Genomic DNA, 7230 nt, shown 5'->3' with positions numbered 1-7230 from the left:
TACTCACCCCCAAGACTTTATGAGAACCTGTTTTCTTTTCTCTTCACTCCATCTTGGAATGGAATTTCTGGGCCTCATGGTAAACACACATTTAGTTTTATTGGAAAATGTGAACAGTTCTTCAAAGGAGGTGGACAATTTTACACACTTACCAGAAATATATGAAAGTTCCATTTGCTTTTACATGCTTGCTCACATTTGGAATTGTCACCTTTTCAATTTTAGCTATTCTAATAGATGTGTTGTGTTAATGGTGTTTTCAGAAAAGCAGAAGTTTTAACTTTGATGACTTAAAATTGATCTTTTAAAATAATTAATGCTTTATATGTGCTAAGAAATATTTGCCTACCCATAAGCTGCAAAGATTTTCTCATATGATTCACTCTAGAAATTTATAGGTTGAGCTTTTACCTTTAGGTTTATGATTCACTTAGAAATGAGTGTATACTATGAGGAATGGGCCAAGATTCTCTTTTTCATATGTATATCTCAGTGTTTCAGTACCATTTGTTGAAAGGAATACATTCACCATTTGATTATCTTGGCACTTTTTTGAAGACTCACTGTACATGTACGTGTGATATTGTTTGTGTGATGATGTATATGTGATAATATATCACACATATTGTATGGGTGATAATGTATCACACATAATGTACATGTGATAATGTCTTAATGTTCTGTGTGTTTATCCTTTACATCAATACAACACGGTCTTGATCACTGTAGCTTTATAATGCTTAGAAAGCAGATAGTATATGTCTGCCAACTTTGTATCCTTTTTCCAAAATTATTTAGCATGTCCAGGTCCTTTAATTTTTTGTATATGTTTTTAGAATCAATTTCTTGGGGAAAATAAACTTGATGAATTTTAATAGAGATTACTTTGAATATATGGAACAATTTGGGGAGAACTGAGATCTGAACAATATTAAATTATCCAATCCGTGAATAAGATATATCAGTCCAATTATTTAGGTTTTTCATTTTTCTCATCACCGTTTTATAATTACAGGCCTTTCATATATATTGTTAAATTTATCCCTAAGTACTTCATGACTTTGATTCCCTTTTAAAATGAATTGATACTGAATAAATGTAGTGAAAGTAAATGTCTTTAGCTTCTATTAGAGGAAAAATACTCGGTCTTTCACTATTAATTTTGATGTTAACTGCAGGTGTTTCAAAGGCGTTCATTATCAGAATAAGCAAATTCCCTATTTTTCCTAGTTTGGCTGGGACTTTATATGATGAGTGGGTGTTAAACTTAATCCAATTTTTTTTTTACTCTACTGAGATTATTTGTTTTGATTGTGCCTGTTTTTGTATTGACATAATATATTTTTCATTATATTCTCTTATTTTCCTTTTAATGTCTCTAAAAATTGTAGTTATGTTTTCTTTTTAATTCTTAATAGGGGTCATTTTTTGCCTTCACTATTTTCTCTTCATCGACATAATTAGATTTTCATAGATTTTGTTGATCTTTAAAAGAGGCTTCTTGGGTTTCATTACATTTCTCTACTGTTTTCTGTTTTTTATTTCCTTGATTTCATATTGCATTTTATTTATTCCCTTGCATTTGATTGCTTTTGGTTTAGTTTTCTCTTCGTCTTTAATTTTCTTCCTTTTATTAAGTTCCTTAAGGTGGGAACTTAAAGCATTGATTTAAAATATATATATATATATATACACACACAGATGCACACACACACACATATATATTGAATGCTTTAGCTACTTTCCACAAATTCTGATATGCTGTAGTTACTTTAATTTATTCTTTTTAGACCTATGAGTTATTTAGAAGTGGATTATTTAATTTCCAAATATTTGAGGATTTTCCAGGTATCTTTCTGTGAGCGAATTCAAATTCAATCATGCTTTGATCAAAGAATATACTGTGTACCATGCCAATTCTCTGAAATTTATAGAGACTCATTATATGGTCCAGTATATGATCTATTTGGTGAATGTTCCATCTAAAATTGAAAAGCACATATATTCTGCTGTTATTGGGTTGAATGTTCGACAAACAATCAAGTTTCTCTTCGTAGTTTCCTATGGAATAGATCATTTTTTTCCTGAACCTATTGAGATGACCATGTGATTTTTCTCCTTTATAATATTAATATGTTGAACTATACTGATTGATATACTTATTCCAATGTTGCATTCTATGAATATATTTGACTTTACGTTGTAACTTTTACATAATGCTATTTTGATTGGTTAATATTTTGTCAAGGACTTTTGCCTCATGTTCATGAAGGAGAATTGGTGTTTAATTGTCCTTTTTTGTAAAGTATTTCTCAGGTTTTGGTATCAAGGTAATGCTGGCCTCATAAAACAATCCGGGAATGCTGTCTCTTTTTCTTTTCTGTAGAAGTGTTTGTGTAAGATTGATTTTATATCTATCTTCACTTTGAAGTTATGTTTCCCTGGAGTTTTCTTTCTGGGAAATTTTTAATTACAGATTCCATGTGTATAGGAAGCACTCTGACAAATAAGACAGAGACAACTCAACTTTCACAAAATGAGCGAAATTCTGGAGAAGGAAGATTACAGAAGATGACATTTGATTGGCCAGAAAAACTATAAGAAAGTTCTCAAATTCAATATTCATCTGCGAAATACAAATTGAACCCACTGAAATACATTACATATCACCAGAATGGCTAAAAAAATTCTTGACAATGCCAGATGATGGGAAAGATATGAAGTGGACATTGAAAAACTGGCAGTATTTTAAACCTGATATGCATAGTCTACAACCACACATTCCAATTTTATGAATATACCCAATAGAAATGCATACTAAAAGATACGTATAGTAATATCCATAATTGCATTATCTGTAATAGTCCAGAAAAAGAGTAAATTCAAATCTCTATTCACAATAGCATTGATGATCAAATACAATGGAATTGGATACAATGGAATACTAAACATACCATAGGTGAATCTCACAAAATAACATTGAGTGAAAAATAAGGACACAAATTAGTTCATATTTTATTGTTACAATTATATGATACTTAAAAACAAGACAACACTGTCTTTTAGAGTTCAAGATAACAGTTCCATTTGTGAAAGGATGGCTAGTAATGGGAATGGGCCTCCATTGGAACCTCTTGTGTGCAGGTATTATTCTACTGCCTTAATCAGGTAATACTTATATATGTTTTCATTTTGTAAAATTTTATAAAGAGATGCATTTATTATTTGTGAATTTATCTGCGTGCTTTTAATATTTTAATAAGCATTCAATTCAAGCAAGAAACATATTTATAAATAAATCAAGGGGTTAAAATAGCAATAAAGGAAATTAAATTATATTTATAACTGAATATAAAAAAATTCTAGGATGCACAAATGGCCCTATAATGGTCGTACGGAACACAGATCCTGCAGGTCCTTAAGGCAGTTGGTAGATCCTTCAAAGGGGAGAGAGCTGGCCAGCCATGTTAGTTACCTGAGAAAAGTAAACTAAAACCACAATGAGATGCTAACACATTCAACCCACAAGGACAAAAATTTAAATAGACAAATGACATCAAGTGTTAGTCAAGATGTGATACAACAGGAGTACACGTTTACTTTGTGTGTATAACTTCTTTGGAAAACGAAGCATTATCTATTATGGTGAAATACGCCCATACTCTAGTGCAACTGTAGTCCAAGATAGATACCCAATATCCCACATGTGTACAAAGGTGCATGTGCAAGGATGTCCATTGCTACATTGCTTAAAAAAACCCAAATGTCCATAAGCAGTAGCATAGATAAATGAATCGTAGCATATCCCATAGTTATGCAATGGAATACTACGCAGGAATGAAAAAGAATGAACTAAGCAACATGAGGAACCCTAAGTGAAAGAAAGTCAGTTAAAAAAACAGCATTTAATGGCTGGCTAAATTTTATTCCTTAACAATACATAATTGGATAAAAACATTATAGCTAAAAGAAAATATTAATACCATAAATATCAGCAATATTTCTCTCCACAATGTAGATATTGAGTTGTCATCACTAAGGAGCTTCTGTGGACATCCACGGTGCCAGCGATGGTCTGGTTCTTGACCTGAGCACTGGTAATGTGGGTAATGTTTTATAATAATTCGTTACCCTAAATATTTTCAATTTTATATACTTTATGGTTTCATATTTTACAGTAAAATATCAAGCATTTGCAAAAGGCATTACTTTCAGTTACATAAAATAATTGTCTTATGTACTTATATAATTTTTGAAAATTTGTCCTCAGATATCTCTGTTATTTTAAAGCTAAGCTTTCAGCTTGAACGTCATGTTTCTAATTAGTGAGTTGGCCACAACGTAGTTACTTTCCTTTGCCTGATCACAGTTTCCTTTCCACCTTTGGTCAAGGTCAAGCTTATAAATATTCTGGCACTGGAGCCAACACATCAGATGTGGGAGCACAACAATCTTTTGTTTCTCAGGATGGTTTCATTGGCGGCATTGAAATGAACTTTTGAGCTCAATCAAGTGTCCTCCCACCCTCAGGTACAGGGAGGGTCATTGCCCACCTAAGATGTTCTCTGGCAGTTTCTACACAACCAGGAAACTTCATTATACAAAACTAGATATGCCTATTCACCTACACACACACACACACACACACACTCACTCACACACACACACTCATGAAAGGGAGGATGGACTGCTCTTACTCTTCCTTGAAGGGGCATCACAACCCCTGGAGAATTGTGGAGTCCAAGGCCTTACGCATGCACCTGAGCTTTTGAATGAAATCCAGCCTACTTGGATTTCCTATCTTTATTTTCTATCTTCATCCTCTCCCCAAGAAATCACAGCAAAAAAAAACATTGGCTTTATACAATATTCCCTTTACTTCCTATTAAATCATTGCACCTGCTGCTTGCCAGGGTAGTTAATTAGAGTTAGGAAGAAGATTCTGACAGTAATCCATTAAATCTCCGTCTTAGATTTCTGCATCATTCTGTGCCCATTTTACTCATTCTATCTACACTTTGAATTCTATATCTCTACTCAAGATCCTTCTTCCAAGTTCCTGAATAAGGAACTATAAATCCACAGAACATGTTTACTTGACATGCCTGCCCCACTGAAAGCTCAAAATCGACAAGGCAAGAAAAAGAAATACAAGGCATCAAAATTGGAAAGGAAGAAGTAAAACTATCACTGTTTGCAGACGATATGATACTATACGTCGAAAACCCGGAAAAATCCACAACAAAACTACTAGAGCTAATAAATGAGTACAGCAAAGTAGCAGGTTACAAGATCAACATTCAAAAATCTGTAGCATTTCTATACACTAGTAATGAACAAGCTGAGGGGGAAATCAAGAAACGAATCCCATTTACAATTGCAACTAAAAGAATAAAATACCTAGGAATAAATTTAACTAAAGAGACAAAAAACCTATATAAAGAAAACTACAAAAAACTGCTAAAAGAAATCACAGAAGACCTAAATAGATGGAAGGGCATACCGTGTTCATGGATTGGAAGACTAAATATAGTTAAGATGTCAATCCTACCTAAATTGATTTACAGATTCAATGCAATACCAATCAAAATCCCAACAACTTATTTTTCAGAAATAGAAAAACCAATAAGCAAATTTATCTGGAAGGGCAGGGTGCCCCGAATTGCTAAAAACATCTTGAGGAAAAAAAACAAAGCTGGAGGTCTCGCGCTGCCTGACTTTAAGGCATACTATGAAGCCACAGTGGTCAAAACAGCATGGTATTGGCATAAAGATAGATATATCGACCAATGGAATCGAATAGAGTGCTCAGATATAGACCCTCTCATCTATGGACATTTGATCTTTGATAAGGCAGTCAAGCCAACTCACCTGGGACAGAGCAGTCTCTTCAATAAATGGTGCCTAGAGAACTGGATATCCATATGCAAAAGAATGAAAGAAGACCCATCTCTCACACCCTATACAAAAGTTAACTCAAAATGGATCAAAGATCTAAACATTAGGTCTAAGACCATAAAACAGTTAGAGGAAAATGTTGGGAGATATCTTATGGATCTTACAACTGGAGGCGGTTTTATGGACCTTAAACCTAAAGCAAGAGCACTGAAGAAGGAAATAAATAAATGGGAACTCCTCAAAATTAAACACTTTTGTGCATCAAAGAACTTCATCAAGAAAGTAGAAAGACAGCCTTCACAATGGGAGACAATATTTGGAAATGATATATCAGATAAAGGTCTAGTATCCAGAATTTATAAAGGGATTGTTCATCTCAACAACAAAAAGACAGCCAACCCAATTACAAAATGGGAAAAAGACTTGAACAGACACCTCTCAGAAGAGGAAATACGGATGGCCAAGAGGCACATGAAGAGATGCTCAATGTCCCTGGCTATTAGAGAAATGCAAATCAAAACCACAATGAGATATCATCTCACACCCACCAGAATGGCCATTATCAACAAAACAGAAAATGACAAATGCTGGAGAGGATGCGGAGAAAGAGGCACACTTATCCACTGTTGGTGGGAATGTCAAAGGGTGCAACCACTGTGGAAGGCAGTTTGGCGGTTCCTCAAAAAGCTGAATATAGAACTGCCATACGACCCAGCAATACCATTGCTAGGTATCTACTCAAAGGACTTAAGGGCAAAGACACAAACGGACATTTGCACACCAATGTTTATAGCAGCATTATTTACAATTGCAAAGAGATGGAAACAGCCAAAATCTCCATCAACAGAAGAGTGGCTAAACAAACTGTGGTATATACATACGATGGAATATTATGCAGCTTTAAGACAAGATAAACTTATGAACCATGTAATAACATGGATGGACCTAGAGAATATTATGCTGAGTGAATCCAGCCAAAAACTAAAGGACAAATACTGTATGGTCCCACTGATGTGAACGGACATTCGAGAATAAACTTGAAATATGTCATTGGTAACAGAGTTCAGCAGGAGTTAGAAACAGGGTAAGACAATGGGTAATTGAAGCTGAAGGGATACAGACTGTGCAACAGGACTAGATACAAAAACTCAAAAATGGACAGTACAATAATACCTAATTGTAAAGTAATCATGTTAAAACACTGAATGAAGCTGCATCTGAGCTATAGGTTTTTGTTTTGTTTTGTGTTGTTTTGTTTTGATTTTACTATTATTACTTTTATTTTTTTCTCTATATTAACATTCTATATCTTTTTCGGTTATGTTGCTAGTT

The sequence above is a fragment of the Tamandua tetradactyla genome, chromosome X, assembly GCF_023851605.1.
Source record: "Tamandua tetradactyla isolate mTamTet1 chromosome X, mTamTet1.pri, whole genome shotgun sequence".
Classification (NCBI taxonomy): Eukaryota; Metazoa; Chordata; class Mammalia; order Pilosa; family Myrmecophagidae; genus Tamandua; species Tamandua tetradactyla.
The sequence above is the reverse complement of the archived record's forward strand: the minus strand, read 5'-3'. Positions refer to the sequence as shown.